At 41.7% G+C, this 19646-nt stretch overlaps 1 long non-coding RNA gene across 5 annotated transcripts in view; it reads left to right on the top strand.

Moving 5' to 3' along the window:
• The window catches only part of LOC135993621 (uncharacterized), a 50180-nt gene that overhangs the window by 23030 nt on the left and 7504 nt on the right, over positions 1–19646 (top strand). The gene's annotated exons all lie outside the window — the stretch shown is intronic.

Raw genomic sequence — 19646 nt, forward strand, 5'->3', positions numbered from 1 at the left:
CAGTTATTTAAGTCAAGGAAAATCACAGCCTCCACAGGTTTTCGAGCTGCATACAGACAGAAATAATGAAATAAGCGATTTCTGAAGTGTACCGTTATTCCATTTTCCAGCTTTTACATTTATGCTTCTGAGCCAGGGAATGCCACACGTTCCCAGCCGACATCTGGCTGAAGGGCCACATGTCCAGTTCATTTGGAGCTCTCTGGGTCTTGTGAAGCTTTCAGCTTCCAGAAATGAGGAGAATGATCTCAGCATACAAAGCTAAGTTTTGGAAAAGAACTAAATTACCAAGAAGTTTTAGCAAATAGAGGCAAATGATACAAAGGCATCTAGGAGTCTATATTTACAATTTTAGATGTTATTTGAGACAAAGCATATCATAAGTTATATTAAAAACATAACAGGAGGAATGAGGATGTATTTTGAGGAAGGAAAACTTCAGGTTCAGAGAATCTAATGAACTTGCCTTTGAGCTGATTTTCTTCAGTTTCATAACTTTTATCACAGATCCGATCCTGTTCCCATGCAGTACAATGTTAAAAAGCTGGCTAACTTCATAAAAGCAGAGGCAATCTAGCGGTTTTGATTTAATGGCTTGATTAAACGAATATGGCAGAATATATACATTAAGAAGTAGTATAAAGTTAACTTTCTAAATCTGTATTTTTGGAAGTATTAATTCGCATTTATCCAGCTGCGATGTGCGTTATCCTTCTGCCACTGAATTCACAGAGCTATGACTCCTATGAAGATGATAGATGATGGATGAGCAGATACTGTGCGGAGCTGGAGGGAGCAGAGAATGCTACATCATCTTCCTCAGAAGTGCTGACTGTTGGGATTGTGTCAAAATAACATCCTGTGAAGTGACAACTTCATAACACAGAGGAGAAAAACAAAAAAATGTCTCCTAATGCAGTAAGATCAAGAATCTGTTTCAAACATACAGTGACATTTCTTCATCTTCTATATATATTTACTGTATGTTATATTTAAGTTGCCAAGTATAAAAGCAAGAGCAAAGAACTTCCTAGGTAAAATTTTACTGTAAAGTCTAAACAACAAAAAATACACAGCTGCAGGCATGGAAATTCGATTCTTTCTTTAAAGGATGTCTTTCCAGTTCTAGTAAAAAATTACAAGCTATCTATAAATATGAAATCAGAACACTTATCATAATAATCAGTATAGACATAAATTGATATTTCTTTTACAAACGTCTAAATTTTTTTAAAAGACTCTGATTCTCTAGAAAATTATATAGTTTTTTAGACAAGTAACGTTCCTGTAGAACATTTTTCTCTTTTTGTAGAACCTGTGTTTTTTCAATCTATGCTACATTTTTTTAGGTCTTTTCCACAAATGTCCAACTTTTGCTGCGACCACAAAAGAAGCAAATATTTTATTCCATAATCTTTTGGTGTTATTCCTTAATGGACCAATTAGAGAAATTGTTCTGTCCCATTTGAAAGTTACAGGTCTCTTCCTTTGTAGTAAAAAAATCATTAGATTATTATCATTGCTTCTTACTGAACTTTTCCCACTCTGGAAAGCTAAGGCAGATAGCTCAGCAGAACTTTTGTAAGGCCATTGATGGATCCAGGCAGGACTGGAAATATGAAATTCCTGGGTTTTGCTACTGTACCCAGACCACTAGACCACATATTTTTATGTCACGGAAAATTAAACCCAATTACTTTGCAAGATTTCTCAATGTGTTGCTTCTCTTACCCTGTTTACATTGCTCTTTGCTGTGGTAAAGGTACAAGATTCAGATTTTAGAGTTAAAACTCAGCTTTTAATGAATCTGGAAACTGAAATCTTTTGAAGAATAATACTTTTAAACCCCCAGTATTCAGATTACTGCCAGATCAATCAGCATTTCAGCATGGGATGATATTGTTTTCTTCTAGCAGTAAGTAGCCCACATCATGACTTCACCTCTTAAATTTCCTCAAGAGGTTTGTTTTCACTAGAAATGCAGTTTTTCCAAGCCATATTCAACTTAACCGTATCATAATTTAGGAATTTAATTTGTTCCATATTCTTGCAACTGCCGCTCTCAGCAGTTGAATGGATGGCACTATTTTTTCGAAGCTTGGGAGCGTAGAATTTGTTTGCTTAGGCTTTTATAGAGTTGAAGAAATTTTTTTTAAAAAACGAATCCACTTCTGTGTAAGTACTTAGGTATATGTGTGTATATATATGTGTATATACACATATATGTGTATTTTCTCTTAAAAAATAACCTGATTAATTTTGTATATTGTATTTGTATTATCAAGCAGATAATGCCCCTAAGAAAAATCCATTGCATGAAAAGAATTTTTTATGTATGTGACATAGGCATAGGCAGCCCGTTCCACCCTTGTCACAATAGTTTCCTGGGCAGGAAACACGTCACAGGTTTTCTGGGCCATTCAAAGAAATGCCCCGAGCTCCGTAGTATCTCAGTATTTGTTGAAGCAGCGATGGTTGAGTGAGCACAAAGGATATAATGGTGGTTCTAGGACAGCCTCGTAAGGAAGGCATCTGAAGTGCTTCGTACACTGTGCTTTGCTCCACATGTAGCTCAGAAAGAATTCAGAGGATGGGTGGAGGTGGACATGAAGGAAAATGAAGTATCTGGGGAGAGGAAAAGAGGAAAATGGTAAGAACAAGGAGGCTGGAGACTGGAGTACAAGAAGGTAAGGGAACTTAGAGGAGAAAGGGGGGAATGTAGGCACAGGAATGCAGGAGGGGCAGGACGGGGACCTCGGGGCTGTGTCACCCCAAGGCAGGTGCATTGTGAGCTGCACAAAGTGGCTGCCAGGTTGGGCGCACGTCTCGGGGTGAGCAGCCAGCACCAACTGGTGGCTTCATTGGTGCTGCTGCAGCTGAAGCAGAGCGAGCCAAAGGAGAACGGCAGTGAAAAAGCCCCTTTGTATCACCCCTGCATTCCGGGCTGATGAACTTTGATGCAATAACGGACTGTGTCATGCCCATGTGAAGAGACATCGCTCCTCCATGAAACACACCCATTTCTGGAGAGGCAACATGAAATTCAGATTGCATTAAGTGCTGCAGAATGTCTTTTGGCAAAGAAGTGAGAATGCTACATCAGACTGAGGGTAACTATGTTAGAAGACTGTCTCAAAAATTAAATATGGCTCAAAAGTTATGGAAACTTTATTAGTTGATGGGGGTCTTTTTTATTTAAAGCAATATATAGCAGTTCAGGACTGATTCTTTCTGTTAGGTCCAGGAGGATGTTATATTGTTTGTCTTGTAAAAACAGCTGCTGCCTTTGTGCTTGTGTTCAGGAAACAGATAACTTTAATGATTCACGCCTCTTAACATTTATATACACGAGCTGTATTATCAAGCTCCCTATAGCTGCAGCACTCACTCACATGTTGGGCTGTAGTCCAATATGGGATGCAAGAGCATGTATGATAAATTCTGAAGATTCTGTTAAGTCCAAAATTATTCTTCCTGCTGTGGGGATGCAGTAGGAAGGGAAAGAGCTTTCCCGTTGTGCCACAGAAGTACAGAATCACTTCTGGCTGCAGCCCTAGAAATTCTCCTTCGCGGGAGAAGTGCAGTGCAGGACGAAATGAGGTCATGCTTTCATCTCCCCCACAGCCGCCTCGTTCTGGTGTGCAAAGAGCTGCAAATAGGGCTCTGCATCCAAAGTGTGTAATGGGGAAGAGGAGGGAGGAGTGGAAAAATAAGGGAGAGGCAGGAGGAGAGTTTAGGACCCTTAAAACCTCCCTCAGGAAGAGAGTTCACAGCCAGGCAGTCTTCTGAGAAGAGATTTGCTCCGTGGTACTCTTACAATTGCCCTTATAGCAGCAGGAAGTGCGATGATTGAGAATTGGAGTACCTCAAATGCGAACCTGTCTCTTAGATTGATTCTTCTATTGCTTAAATTAATCTTCCAGCTACATTTTATGAATGAAACTAGTCACCTCCCACTTGTTGCTTCTGCACAGGACAGGAGAGTAAATGTATTATTTTTCAAGGTGGGATGGCAGAAGTCCAAACATATCTAACAGAGGAAGGAAACAATCTTATCAGCCTTTCTGGCCTGATGATAAAACCATAGAAGGAAATCATTCAGCTTTAAATGAGGAAAAGGAAGTCTTAGATAAAATTTAGAAGCTGCCTTGGGAGTTTTCATATCACATCAATGAAAAAGCCACATACAATTAACCAAGCATTCAGGTCTGTATGAAGAGCTGTATTTGTGATATCCAAGCAGAATTATTTACAGTTTTTGATAAGCTTCTTTACAGTGGATCAGTTGACATTTTTCTGGCCTGTCTCCTTGGTCATATACCTGTTATCTAAGCTCTTCTTTATGGACAAAAAACTGCAGCAGCCATCCTGAAACACTTTTGTTCTCCATTCATTTAATGGATTGTAGTCTTTAGTCACCATTACATGCAGTATTTCAGCATCCTGCTCTTGTTTTTAAGAAATCTAATTATTTCTGTTCAAAGAAAATAATAAACACAGTTACTCGTTTTTATGTACCTGTTATCTCTACTGGCAGTGTGTCATGCCATATGAAAATATTAGTTCAAGGTAGCACTAGCTCATGAATCTCTGCAGTATACCTTATTTGACAAAATAGACATATCCAGTGCCTCATGTTTTTTCCAGCAAAGTAATCAATCACACTGTGATTGCTGTGATAACAGAAAACAGTCATAATCCAAATTTAATTAGTTGGGTGTAGCACTATTGGGATTGTTAAGGTAGTTCAGAGTAGTTGGGGAAAAAGATCCTGGTTAATGCTGAATACCTGTATCTTCCTGCTAAATTAATTACAGTTAAGGGTGTTCATTTAGGCTTATTTTACAATAGTGGTATAAGAATAAAATTGACCGAAAATAAAACAGAATGCTCCACAAAGGCAGGACTTTCAATATATGGGTTATATTTTTTAATGAAATTCTTATGTTTGAACTTGCATAAGAAACTTGAAAGTTGGAGCAAGCCCTTATGGATGCAGAATGTTGCTTTCTCACTGCTGAGACAAGCAAGCAACTTGAGTACACTGATAAAGCTGGATTATATAAATCAAGTGTCAGTCTATGCATGCTTAAAATACACAGAAAGCAATAATCAACAACACTGTACTCAACTGAGTGTATCTTCAGGGTAAAATTGGCTCTCTGTGAAAGCCAGAAGCATATTCTTGCCCAACTCTCTCACTTGCAAACTTGGTCATCTATCAGACATTGCTTTGTTATTCCAGAGGATCTGGTATATTAAATTTTATTTGGATGTATTTGATCTCATCATTCTATTTTCAGTTTTATAATAGGTGACAACTGCAGTTACCATTATGGGCAGGAAGTTTGAAGCGTAATTTCTTTTTAGGAATTGAAATATTTTTCTCTGAAGAAATGGGCAAGTTTTCTGCATGTATGTAGTAGTAAGTATATGGGATAGAGAATTGTATGAGATTCCTTCTCTCCTGGAATTAATACTGTGATGGGCACCTGAAAAATGCCCCAGACAGCAGAAAATGTGCTGCTTTCATACTTAGAGTTTTTCTGTTCCAATCAGGCTAAAATAGAATTCTGGCTGTTCTACCTACTTTATTGTTTACTTATTTTAAAGCTTCTTGTTTTGTTATCATGGACCCGCTATGTGGTTGTCAAGCCTGATTTATCAGAGCCCTGTTCACTGTGACCTTTAAAGTACAGCATGTTACTGGTGCAAAGTCAGTTTTCCAGTAACAGAGAAATGAATCGGTTGACATAGCCGTGGCCTTTTACAGTTGCAGAATTTATGGGGTCACAGGCTCTCTTTGTGCAGTTGGGCTGTAGGTCAGTAATACATGAGCTAAGTCCAATCGCAAAATGTCTTTTTCTGTCCTGCTACTGCCTGTTACAACAAGAAGGGCGCTTTACATACAGCGGAGGTAGAAGTATAGCCTTGAGCATCCACCAAAACAAAAAGAAAACCATAAGCTCTTACAGAATCAGCAGAATAGTTGTTTTCTGTCTGTCAAAATGCGATAGTCATTTTGGTTGCTGGTTGCTGGTCATTTTTCAGACAAAAGAGACAGAACCCAACATCTTCAGTCATCCCATGCAGTCTCCAGTGTAGTCAAAACAAGCTTTACCAGAATGACAAATGCCACAGACCTTGGTCCAGTCAAGTGATTTCTTCTGCTCTAACAAGCCGCTATAAAGTATTTATAACTTTTTTTGCAAATACTGAGACTGCCTCCCACTTCTGGTTGTCTGTAATTTAGAGCAGGACTCTAAAATAGAACGGGGACACATATGGGCAGTCTCCAAACAAGCTCATATATATGATAGATGTAGTATAGAGAGGATCTTTGAATTGTTTACAGGTGTAACATTTTGTGACATACATACACATGTATACATATATCCTGATTATTCAGCTTAAATGCTGAACAAGCTATGTCTTTAAAAATAAATTATTCAAAATACTTTTTTTTAAACCAAAACACAACACAAATTACACACTGACTTTCTGATGATATGATTTACCCTAGACTGAAAACCAGGATGAATTATATAACATAGAATTCCTGGTCACACCAGTTCAGTTCACGGGAGCATCTAGTTGCATTCCAAATATGTTCCCATGTGTTCGTAGTAGAGGGTGATAAACAAGTGGTAGAGAGCAAGACCTTTATGTTAGTGCAGTTGCCTGAAACGCTTAGAAATCAGTGGATTGGAAGCTGTTAAAATACAGCTGCTCTCTGTGTTTTCTTTAAGTTCTGGGTCATTCCTTAAAAGTAGATTTCTTGTTTCACTTGTGACTAATACTGGTGTATATCTGGAGCAATTTCATTGACAGTTACCCAGGGAGAGGTTAGGAGAGACCCATTTATGCATACTGAAACCAACAGAACATCTCTTTATCTCCCAGAAATACTTAACCTCCAAAACGCTTATCCAAAGCGTAGCAGCCCCTCATTTGAGTTTGTTTCATTCCTCTGTGTGCAGTATATTCCAGCTGTGATGTTTTTTCAGGCTTAATACAAAAAGGTAATTCGGACAGGTGTAGCACAGGTTTTAGTCTTCAATTAGGTCAAATTACAATTAAATCTGACAGTAAGAAATAGGTTAATTGCCTTAGACCAAATTTAACAAGACTTAGCCCTTGTATAAAAACACTTACAGAAAAAATATCATTTTTTAATCTACGTGAAGGAGGAGGAAAACTTTGCTTTGTTTTTAATATCACAATAAGAAAACTTTTAATTTTGATCGTTATAAAGAGACGTTCAAATATTCAAGTATTAAATAGTCAATATAAGCCCTAGGTCAAACCTGACAAGGTATAATCTTTTACAGCTAACAGAAGACTTCTTTCTGAGCTGTTCTTAGGAGCAGCCCAGGTAAACTATGGAAGAGACAACAGTCTTTTATTCTCTTTCAAAGATTGCAATTTTGAAGAGATTGCATTTATTTCATGTTTTACTTGAGTCACACAGTCTCACTAATGTTCTCCTCATGACCAGAACCAAGGCCTGACCCAGCATCTGGTTCTCTGCGCTGCTTGTCTGCGTGGGGAATGCAAAGAAGGAACGTGGCAGATGGTTCCTGCTCCCCCGTGACTGTGGCTGATCCACTGGAGGTCTCGTTGTACCACAGGGTCAATCCCCAGCAGTTCATGCTCTGTGCAACATGATTTTCTCCAGAACTTTGATACTTGGTAATCAAGTACGCCCAATAACACACTCCAAAACTTGTTATATAGCCTATTTAATCTTTCACATAATTCCCGAAGTGAATTAAACTGTAAAAAAAAAAAACCCACTTCTTGATAATTCCGATGATTTCTTGTTAGACTTCATCTTACCATTAACTATCTCAGTTGTTTAGAAAGACTGCTTCACTTGTTGGTTTTATTTGAGAAGAACCTACGCAGTCTTTATATGTTGCTAACTGAAATGAAAGGAATAGAAAAAATGCAGGCATTTTAATGTGTCTTCTTGTGGACTTGCACATAAGAAGTTCTGTGATAGGTATTTCCCAATTTATTGCTTCCCGACAATGGTTACTGGAATAGCTCTGCCAAAACATTGATGGGACATATGTGACAGAGTATCTGCAGTTTCAGGAGCTAAAGGGAGGGTCATGTTATTTATCTGTTATACAGGAGAATGTGGCTTCTCTGAGAAAGCTAAAGCTTTGTTTCCCATCCAAGACTCAATCTAGGTACAAGAAAATGTTTGTAATAACATATGAGATTAAGACCATATAAAAAAGGAAGAAGAATGAGAAAATGTTGGTGGAGGGAAGAAAAGGGTAGTTTGGTTCCTCTGGCATGGAATTGCATGTCTGGACTTTATCTCGCAAGCAGGTTTGACATTTATACTGTGTTTATCTCAGTGTGGCATCAGAGATCTGGATTTCTGTCTGTGTGACTATAGGCAAGTCACTTTGCGCCTTTGTGCCTCCATTTCCACCATAACCTCGTATTTGTCTTCATTTAGAATTTAAGTTCTGTGGGGTTGGAAACCATGTTCATTTGTGCAGCCCCTAAGGCATAAATCTCAGACACAGCCTCTGCATATTGCTGAAATACAAACTTCACTATTTCTGTTGTGACCCTAAAGAAGCCATTTGATCTTTTTGCCTTTATTTCCTCGACTTTAAACTGGGACAGTAACTCACAAATGGGTTATGAGAATTAACTGATTAATGCTAATGAAGTATGTTTAGTTCCTCAGAAAGCTTTTAAGGACAGCAAAATATTGCTGAGGAAACGACAAATGCATTCCGTTTGCTTTTCTTTAATTCACATGCGCTATATGGTTGCCTTAAAAAAATGCACTTTTGATCAATGACATAGAATAGTCCATCTCATGGCAGAAGTTTGTTAAGTGGTGTAGCTGGTGTGCAAGGGCAGCGGAAAGAGGACAGAGCTGTGCAGAAGTTTGCTTCAAGAATACCAGGAATTTTAATGATTTCCTGTGTCAGGTCTGAGCATCCTCCTCTACCATTTGGGAGTGATGCTGTGTAAACAACAGCAGAGTAACCTTGGAAGGCTGTTGAGCTCCCTAAGATTTAAAAACAAACTAGTATGTAGCTTTTCTCAAACCATACTCTAGAAGCATACCAGAAACCTGTTCAAATTTCAATTAAGAACATGAAATAGCGGTTCGTATCAAAATCTGACTCATTTTAGCTCTGTGAGGTATTGAGAGCTGGGCTAGTGGTCTAGTGGTAATACCACCACAAATTCACAAGGAACCATTCCGTCTTTTGTTCTCCCAAGTAACCGAGAATTAGGGAACCTTGCTACATACAGTGTAAGAAATTATTTTGAGAGGCTGACATGAAAGGGTCAGAAAAGCCCGTTTTTCCCAGGAATCCATTAAATAAAAAGTGAGAGAATAAATAAAAGGAGAACCTGCAAGCTTTTAACACAGACCGAGGATAAAAATCCTTTTTTCCAAAATGTTTTTCCTAAGGAGTGGTAATAAGCTCTAACTGTGGATAGAAAGCTTCCTCAGAGATGTTGGTGAATGGCTGGGTGATTTAGTTGATAGTGGGAGTGTATAAGTAAGAAACCAACTAGATGGTTTTTAATTTTAAAAATGTTAATTTTCATCTTTTTACAAGATTTAAGGTCCGGCTGGAATTTTATTATTTTTTTAACTGAAATTACTTTGCAATTTATATGACTCTGTTGTCGTCAGATATGTATATACTAGAACCAATAGCTTTTCAGTGATAGAATGTTCCATAAAGGCTTGTAAAGTCAGAAGTATTCCATTTTTGTTTCCAGTTTGCATGGCAACAGGAAACTATCATGATATATTGATATTTGCGTGTGTCTGCATGTATGTGCATATAGGGAATTTAGATATACAACAGCCCTGGAGGGATGCTGAATGTGTTCAGACTGAAGAAGAGAGACAAGCTGCCTGACAACTGAAGAAACAGCTCGTTTTATTCTGCGCAGGCAGGCAGGAAAGGGAGTGCGGCATAAGCAAGACATTTCATTTGTGGTTGAATCCACAGATGAGCTATTGTAGAAAGTATTCTCCAAAACATGCTTACATGAGGGATGGGGCACGTGGTACTCATTAGGTTCAGTACCAGCAGGGCAGTTTTATTGCACAGAAATGTTAGGAGTTTGAAAGCTGCAGACGTGTTTCAGTGTCAGAAGGCTGGGAACTCACAGAGCTCCGCACCTTCTCAGAAGGCGCTCGGCACCTTTTCGCTTTGGCCGGTGTTGTAGTTGGAAAGACTCAAAGCTAGAGACGATGTTTTCTTTTAATAGTCAAACATGCTGGAAAACAAAGGAGAGAGCATGCCGCACATTCCTCCGGAGTCAGTGGTTTCTGTCTCTGTGCAGTTCCGATCACTTCCAGCCCCTTCGGCAGGGGAGGGAGGAACAGCCCGTGTTCGGGTCTGGCTCTCGTTCCCCCATCAGACGGGGAGCGATGCCCCTCGCGTCACCGCGCTGCTTCTGCCGTGCCCAGCCGCTAACTGCCTTCTTGCCTATTAGGTGATGGGTTAGCAATAAGAAAAAGAAAGAGATTATTAAAAAAATGTAATATTTTTTTAAATTGGGTCTTTTCCTGGCATTTCGCTGATTAGATTTACACTTTTTTATCTAGATGGTACCTAGAAGGTTAGTCAGTGGAATGTTTAGTTGTATTTATTCAGATACATTAGATCTATAAAAACGTGAGACAGAAAAAATTTAAGTATCCATTTATCTGAAAATGTCAGTAATTAAATACGAGCTTGGGAAACGCAATGCCCAGTGTTTGTACAGTATTGTTATTCTCAGAGCATCTTTTGAGCCTTAGTGTAACAACCATTCTGAAAAATGTTGAGCGCCATTCTTTGCAATTATTTTTCTGCAACAGCTTTACACAGCGAATCAAAATTATTTTAGAATCAGTTTAACCAAATTAAGAAGGTTAAGAAAATGTATTAGTATATGTTGGATTGAACACAATATTTCAGCCTTTATTTGTTTGTTTTCTGCTTTTTACCTTTTCTCTTTTTTTCTGGACTGTACATCAATGGAAAGCTACATTTCCAGGTCTAGACTTTGTTTCAATGACTGTCTTTCCAAAGCAGGGAGAATAGGAACAATAATAAAAATACAATAATAAAAAACAGAGAAAACTCTCCACTGAGCATATAATTTTGCCTCCAGCGTCAGTGATTCCTGATTGGATTCATAGTGATGAATGGAAAAATCCCTAACTAATTTAACTTTTTAATAAAATTCCTCTTTCAGATTTCCCTTTATCTTTAAGCTATTGCTCAGGAGAGCATTCTGCAAGACAGTACCAAATCAGCATTTAATATATAACCTTTTAGTTGTTTTCTAATTGTTTGGTTTTACATATGGATTTAATTTGTTCATCTAACAAAAGTCAGGATAACATGAACACAAATGATTTAGCAAATATGCAAGATTGTGTTATAAAAAAAAACACAACTACTGTGCTTGCTAATAGGAAGTGCCAGGGGCCCTCCCAACATGAATTGTTAATTACTTTCTTCTTCTGCTACCATAAAGAACTCATTAAATGCCAAATTACTTCCCTAAACAATGAGTAGCACTGGTTGCTCTTTGGCCTGTGTGCTTATTTATTAAGAATTACAACTTCCTTAATTCATACATAGGTTCAAAGGAAGGGGAGATCCAACAGTGAAGCTATTTTTGAGTCAGTTGTGGTGAAGGAAAACGTCAAAAATATTCTTTAATGATGAAAACGTTAGGTGATGAGGTGATTTTTGCAGATGGCTCCTCCTCCCCCTTGTGCTTTTCCACCTTTTCTGGGTGGCCAAGATCTCCTCAGCAGGCGAGAGTGGGTCAGAGCCCATTGCTATGTTTGTAGTGATTTGCATCCATCAGAGTTCAGATTCATTTGTCATTCTAGTCCTTAAATCTCAGGCCTGATGTAGTCAGATTATTTCATATTTGAGCACCTTTCTCTGCCTCTCAGCAGATACTGTCCCATACAGGAATTTTGTTGCTGCTAATTTTATTTATTCAGTTTAAAGCCTCTTCTAGTGATCTTCACTTTGAGATGACTTCTCCAGCTCATCCCTCATAAAGAAAAGCTTTAATGTGGAAACCTCCATAAATTCCTCTGTAGTAAACACTGACCCACATATTTCATTTATTTCTCGTGCTTCCATCATTTAGTCAACAAACATTCTCCCGTAGCCTTCCAGCTTCTTATCTTTGGGAAAAGTCTTTCCTCCAATATCCTCAGGAGGTCAGTTTTCTCCCTTTTAAAATCTTTTTTGGCTTCAATTTCTTAGGGCTTGTGATCTAGCCTGCTAGAATGTTTCTTTTCTCTCTCACCGCCATTTGGAGGCGACTCTAATTTTTGGAAGGTACCTCAAAGCTTTTCTTGATAGGACTAATTTAATTTAGTCTCCGATGAGTTGTTTTTCAACATCTGCAACTACCTGCCCTTTTGACTGTTCTCTTTATTTCTTTTACACCAGTTTTTCTGCAGCGTTTGTGAAGTCCCCGAGTTCTGTGGGGCTGGTGTCTGGGGAGCGGCCCCCGGGCGGAGCACACGGTGCCCAGCAAGGCAGAACTCGGTCATCGGTCTTTATCTTCTCGAGGTGTTTCATTCTTATTGCTGGATTATAATGAGATGAGCGTGGAAGGCACCTGCACGGACTCTAGAGCTGAAAGAAAAGCATCTCCTGTTTATTCTCCATTAAGTCTACAGGATCCTACTGTTTTCCTGTTGAGGATCCTCTTCTCTCCACATGTTTTCACATGTCTCTCTGGACACCTTTCTTTTGTTTCTGTGGCACTCTAGTAGATCTCAACCTCTTAATTTTTTATTTCTTTGCTCCTTTCTCTTGTTTGGGTGACTTAGTTTGCTCCAGGGACTGTCTTTCAGACCTTGACCTTTCTTCCAAACCCATCCTGACTTTGTCGCTGCTGTCACTGCCCTTGCCTTTGTGCTTTTTGTCTTTGCTACAACTCTTCCCGAGATGCTTCTAGAAAGACCGAGGAACATTTCATTGGGAGATACAGTGCACCCGTGAAAGGGGCACTGAGGAATCCCGTCGGGAGTGATGCCAGCCTCTCGGCACAGGTTTTTATTCACTGCTGGCTGAATGCAGCTGTGTCAGGTTGGAGGAAACATCAGAGAAATAACCAGCAAAGGAATTTAAGGAGAATTGAGCTCGTGAGATGCTTCAATACTCTTTTAATAGTCTCGTCTTGCCTTTTTTTATGAGCATGTGGAAAAACAACCCACATTGCAGCACTCCCTCCCTGTCAGGACAAGAAAACAACGGGACAAAAACTCTTGCTGGAACTTTCCTTCAGCAGCATTTTCATCCCATTCCTCCTGAGGGCAAAAGGCGTGAGCTGCGATGTCTGGGGACAACCCGTCCTGTTGCATCAGCGCTGTCCCGGGGGGACACAGACGTCCCCAAGCTGGGGACTTTGCTTTGTTCCCCGCAGCCCCACCCTCCTCCCCAGCTGAAAATCAGATTTTTTTGCTGACTGCCCAAGTCTCCTGCTCATGGTTTAATATTCATTTTGGCAATTTGCCTCCAGACATATCCAGGGATCAGCACGGTGGCCCTGAGGTCCAGCCCCATCTGGGGTGACAGAGTTTGTTTCCTTTGACAATACGGATTTAATGAACAGGCTGCCCAGCGCTGGGAACTGTTTCCCTCAGATTGCTGCAGAATAAATGATGGGACGTTTTCCAGTGCAATGCTGCCACCTCGCAGAATACCACTGTAAAACTCCCAGCCGCACAGCAGAGTGGCTGCATTAAGCAAGGCTTGGGAGGATTATCGAATTAAATTGGTTGCCCCTTCCAGCCTTCCGCCAGTAGAAATCGAAATTTAAAAAAATAATGTTAAAACAGCATAGTGGGCTTCGCTAAAAACTATAAAAGCAAAGAAACTCATTGTTAAGGCTGTAGCTTTATTCTAGGCTGCTATTGTGTTTAGGCAGAGCGTTGCGTTTCCGAAGGTTTTCTGTCTGGGAGCGGATGAGCCGTGGGGAGTCGCACGGACCGCGGAACGGCCGCGGATCTGACGCCTCCAGGTCGGTTCTGCTCCAGCAGTTCCCCTGGTGAAAGGGAAACGCAGCGCAAGCTTGTACCAGGAACATCGCCTCCACCAGCAAATCCTTCTACCAGACTCGGGCAGTTGGTGTTTACTGCTCCCTCCTCCCGGGGACAGCATCATCCTCCTCCTCCTCGTTTCGGGGAGAGTTTGTACAACTAAAGCTTTGCTTTAATCTCTGCTGGATTTAGCCAGATGCAGCAATCTCTGGAAGGGTTACGTGGGTCTCAGGTCTTCTGCATGCACATAGCTGTGATTTGTTAATCTGGAAATGGTTTATTCAAAATTAAAAATAAAACCTTTGAAACTGCTTTGCTGGAGCTGCTTTTGACTGTGCAGTGGGACAAGCACCCAGGCTCTCGGTCAGATACAGCATCAGGCACCCATGGCATAGGTTTTAGGCTAATATGTGGCACACCAGGCCTGCTTTAATTAAATTAATTATAACAACCAAAAAAAAGCATTTCCAATTTAAATATTTTGCTATCTTAATGACATGATTTCTCTAAATATTTAATATATAAATATATAAAATTAAATATTAATTTCCAATACATTTACAGAACCCATTTCACCCAAATGACCACAGAACTATTTCCTTACCAGGGAATCCCTTTTCTTTGCATAATTCCCAACATCATTACAAATGTAAAGCCTTTCTTTTGGTACACCTCTCAATAATAAAATAAATTTGTTAGGCTTGAGGTAAAGAACTGAAAGACCTTTGTAGCAACTCGTAGGATTTACAGAGATTTTTAAGCTCTTTGGGGCAAACACGGGTTTGTTCTCACCTGGAGGAGGCCACAAGTGCACCCCAGCCAGAGGAGTGCTGTTAACAAGTGCTAATTAATAAAGCCACCGGATTATCGTTGACCTTCTCAAAGGTGGCAGAGGCCAGCGACGCTTCGTGGTGCCGATCGGAGCTGAAGTTCCCAGGGGTTTTGTGCCCCCGGAGCCGCTGGCCGGGAAGGGGCTGCAGATGCTGAGCAGCTGTGACAGCTCCAGCCTGGAAGAAAACTCCAACGGTAGCGGTTCAGAGCCTGAATATTATTACTATGGCAACAAAATAACTCACCTTAAAATAAAACATGCAGCCTCACATGTTAAGGGAACAGAAAAAGAAAGATCCTATTTTTTTTTTTAATGTTTTTTTAAACTTCCTGAACTCATGACCTATCACCAGACGCTCATGCAGATTAAAAATAACGCAATTTCTCTCAGTGATGAAATGAAACTGAACACAACCGGATCTCCAGCCCTACAAGAAATGACGCCACCAATGTTATAAAACGGGTTGATTTACAACCCCCGATACCTTTAGCTTTATATTAAGGGGAGAGCGGGGTCCTGAAGTCATCACTGCACAATTACCAGGAATAGCGTGTTGTTCTGGGCTGAAATAAAAGCAGAACGAGAGCTAACACCCTGGTGATCTGTGCCGGCCTTTGTGCCCCGCTGTGCCTCCCAGGCTGGGACAGAATATCTCCTCGCTCGCTGACGTGGATGATTTTCAATTAGATGCAATGAAGGAAATATCTATTTTTTTAAAAATAAATGGACACAAGTGTGTATCTGAGCATCTTTTTTGTCTTTAAATGAAATTTCCTTGCATACGGGGAAGGATAACATTAATATCTCCTTCCATCTTGCGATGATGGTCGCAGATCTTTCTTTTTGTTGTTTCCCTCACCTGAGGTTTTAAGGGTGACAGTCATTTCCCACGGATCGCGTGCAGAAGATGTTTGGCTTCGAAGAGCAGCAGGGAGACAAAGCAAACTTGTGTTCTTCAGTTAATTTCTCTGGTTAGGAAGAAAGCCAAAATCAAATGATATTTCCACATTAAGTAGGAGCAATGGGTGGAAATTCAGTGTTTTATCTGGAAATGCCGAACACAAGGCCACAGGAAAGCCCAGCACGCTGTTTCTGCCCTGCAACAAGCCCTGGCTGACCCTGCACAAAAAAAAAAAAAAAAAAAAAAAATTAAAATTACCCGGTGGTTCAGCCAGGAAGGAGAGACCTGGTGACATTTGATTTTGAGATCATCCCAGTGATGCGCTGCGAGATGCTGATGTTATCCTGAAAATTCAGACTTATCCCCAGGGACTTTGCTGATGATTCAGATGGTACCTGGTGCTCCCGCGGGCAATGGCAGAGCCGGAGCCGGAGCTATTTTGAGCCAAGCAAAGAGGCAGCCGGTGTTACACAAAACCCAGCCGATCCGTGTGCGCTGGGTACCCAGCACCCGCCTGTGAACGCAGAAATAAGTGCTGAAGGCTCCGCAGAGCCACAATTTTTCCTGCTCGTTTGGGAAAGTTCAGCCCGTTCATAAAAACCGAGGCAACCCTAACAGGAATCATCCGCAAATGTGGTCTGGGCTTCTAGTTTTTTGCAGGGATGAGCTGCTGGAAAAATAAATATATTTAATAAAGCACTGCCTGGATACTCTGCTGCTTCACTCGGTTCCTCCCAGGGGACAACAAGGAGCAGCGGGAGGGTCGGTGCTGCAGCCCTTCAGGACCCCGCAGCATCCCTGACTGAGCATCGGGCACTTTTGGAAACAGATTTTTTCCAAACGAGCTGTTTTGGTCTCTGGGGAAGAAACGTGTCCAAAGTTACGGCTTGGGGCCCTGGGGCTGCAGAAAAACTCTCCCCTTTGACTCCTCTACAATTCACACTTTTATTTGGGAATAAAAGTTATCCACCAGCACCCACGCTGCTTTCAAAGCACAGTAATAATTTCTGTAAAAAAGGCTTTTTCTGCCCAAATGGGGGGATGCACAGCAGAGCACGGGCTGCAGCAGGAGGTGGCCGCTGCCTGCGGCTCCATGCGGATCCAGCGCCATGTGCAGCAGCATCCCTGAGCATCCCGAGCTCCCTCCAATTGTGGATTTTAAGCCAAACCTTGGGAAAAAAATATAAATGTCAGGTTCCTTTTTTTATTCACTGCCTGAGCTTTGGGTATATTTGGTTGCTAAGAGTTTCCCCTGAAAGCAAGAGGTCTATAAACACATTTTCTTTTTCAAATGGGACCAGGAATCCTTAAGCAAGGACCTCGCAGAGCTTTGGCAGGTGGTACCGAGCTGGGGGCGAGAGACGTGGCGGGACGAGCTGCACGTCCCCACTGCCACCCACCCCGGCCACCCTCCTCATCCTCACCCGCCTTCCGTCCAGGCCTTGCAAAGCCCAGGGGCTGCACAGATGGGCCTGCTGCAAAAAAAAAAAAGGCCGTTCCCAAGGGTGAGACCAGAGAAAACGCTTTTCTGGGGCTGGATGTGGAACCTCGTTGCTTGTCCACCTTTCTTTGGGGTCACCGGGACAGCTCTGCTGCTTGCCGGCTCCGGGCTCAACTGCTAAAGAAATGTTCTTGACCTGATGTTTCCCGTAGCGTAGTCTGTGCTTAAGAAAGTAATTTAATCAAAAGATAAAAAATAAATGGAAAGGTGCAGCAAAGAAACAGTCTGGATTGGGTGCTTCTTGAGGAGAGGTACCCCAAGGCAAAAAGAGGCTTTGGCTTTTAAACCCGCAGAATAGAATATAATTTAGAAGTTAGTTTGGTTAAACTTATTCTGCAGCAGGCACTGAGCGAAACACAGGCTGGAGCGGCCAAACCGCGGCTGGGGACCCACCGGCTGGGGCCTGTCACCGGGACTGGGGTCCTGCTGTCACCGCTGTCGTGTTTTCCAAGGTGAAGTCTAAAAGCAACAGCGTTATCCAGCGATGCACAGCTATGAAGTTCCAGATTTTTCCCTGAGCGCTCTCTTAATTATGGGGAACGAAGAACTTAAATATTTTTCCTGGTACCCTGTGTGTGTTTTGCCCTGCAAGTCTCACTTGGCGAGAGCTTTGCACTTGTTTCAACAGCAACAAAAATTGTTTACTTCCAGCCGCTTCTTTCATAGCAAACCAAGGAGAGTGGTTTAAAAGAAATGAGGTTATCTGGCATAAGAAGATACTCCAAAACAACTGATGAGGTGGAAAGAAAAGGTACAGCCCTGACATTAGTCTGGTTCAAGTCACTGCATTGAATAGTTGGGTGCCCTAGTAATCGTATATAATTGAGTATGTCACGTTTTAATGTCATCGACACCGAGTCCAGATGCTGCCTCTCTCCTTCCCATCAATATTTCCTTGCAACACCGCATTTCATGGCATTTTATGCAACCTGTGGTCATTCCAAGAAGAAAAAGGAGTAGCTGGAGCATTTTCCCTGCTCCCCAGGGGGAGCTGAGCCCCAAGGAAAATTATTTTCCGGCATTAAAATGGGACCAACTCCAGCTCTGTTGGTACCCGCAGTCCCGTCCCCACATCCCTGTCCACTCGCCCCTGCAAGCGCCCAATGAGGAAAAGTCATCCTTAGCTGCTGCAGGTTTAATTACTCTCTCCTCTGGAGCTAATTAGGAGTGTGGTCCATCCAGAGGCCGTGGACGGAGCCGTCCCTCCCGCTCGGTGCCATCTGCCATTGCCATGACCCTGCCTTTGCTTTTCACGCCTGGCTGGGCACGATGGATGCGCAGGGTAATGGGGCTATTTCCCCCCGCGCTGTGTCTTTGGAAAGGAAATTAAAAAAAAAAAAAAAGGTTCAAACTGCTGCACACTGCCCTTTTCCTTTCCACTTTTTAAGCCTTTCAGCGTACAGTTTTCCAGCAATTGGGAGGAAAATTGACCTGAAAGAAAGAAACAAAAAATCCGTCTTATTTTTTAAACAAAAAACTCTGTGCCACGCAAGCAGCTGCAGAGAATTTCTCTTCCAAATGGGTGATGTAATGGCCTTTGTCAGCCAATGCTGTTGTGAATAAAAACCTCGACCCTCAAAATCATCCAGGGTTTGGACGAAACTCGGGAGGTTCCTGGTGCGAGCGAGCGCCAAAACGCGCTGGAGACGATGGTTTTGTCATGTAGAACTTGACTGGAGATGGTGAGTCCAGGGCTCGAACTGGGGCAATCACCAAACCCGCTGAGTTTTGCACCCACCAGCCTCACTGAGGGAGAGAACAGGGGTGGGGGGACCTGGGCCCTGGGGACAGCTGGGTGCTGGACATCAATTCGGGCTTTCGGCATCCACCAGGGAGGCGCTCTTGTTTTAAGAAGTGTGACCTACAGCCACATTATATCTTTTCAAAAATCTATTTTTATATATATATTTATATCTTTAGATCAATCTTTGTTATTGTCGTGGTTTGATTGCAGGGTGACAATAAAACCGTGGCGGATGTATTGTTAACCTCCTTTCCCCCCCTTTCCCCTTCAGCCCTTCCCTCTCCCCGCTTCCCACCAAGGACAGGCGACTGGGAGGGAAAGAAGGACAGAGAGAAGAGAGTTGGAAAAAAATAAAAATGTTTTACTAATGCTACTAATAAAAATAGAGAAAATAATACAAAATATACAAAACCGATCTTGAAAGTCCCGGCAGCTGCTCCGGCAGATGTGGGGCTGGCACCCGAAGTCCTGGACTGGACTCTGCAGCCAACCGGAGCTGGATTCAGTCTGTCACTGGGCCTCAGTTCGCAGGAACAACTCGCAAGGTCCTCTCCCAATGTCGGCCATAAGGAAAAAAGGGACGAGATCCTTGTGATC

This window comes from Caloenas nicobarica, chromosome 12 (assembly GCF_036013445.1).
Source record: "Caloenas nicobarica isolate bCalNic1 chromosome 12, bCalNic1.hap1, whole genome shotgun sequence".
In the NCBI taxonomy this organism is placed as follows: domain Eukaryota; kingdom Metazoa; phylum Chordata; class Aves; order Columbiformes; family Columbidae; genus Caloenas; species Caloenas nicobarica.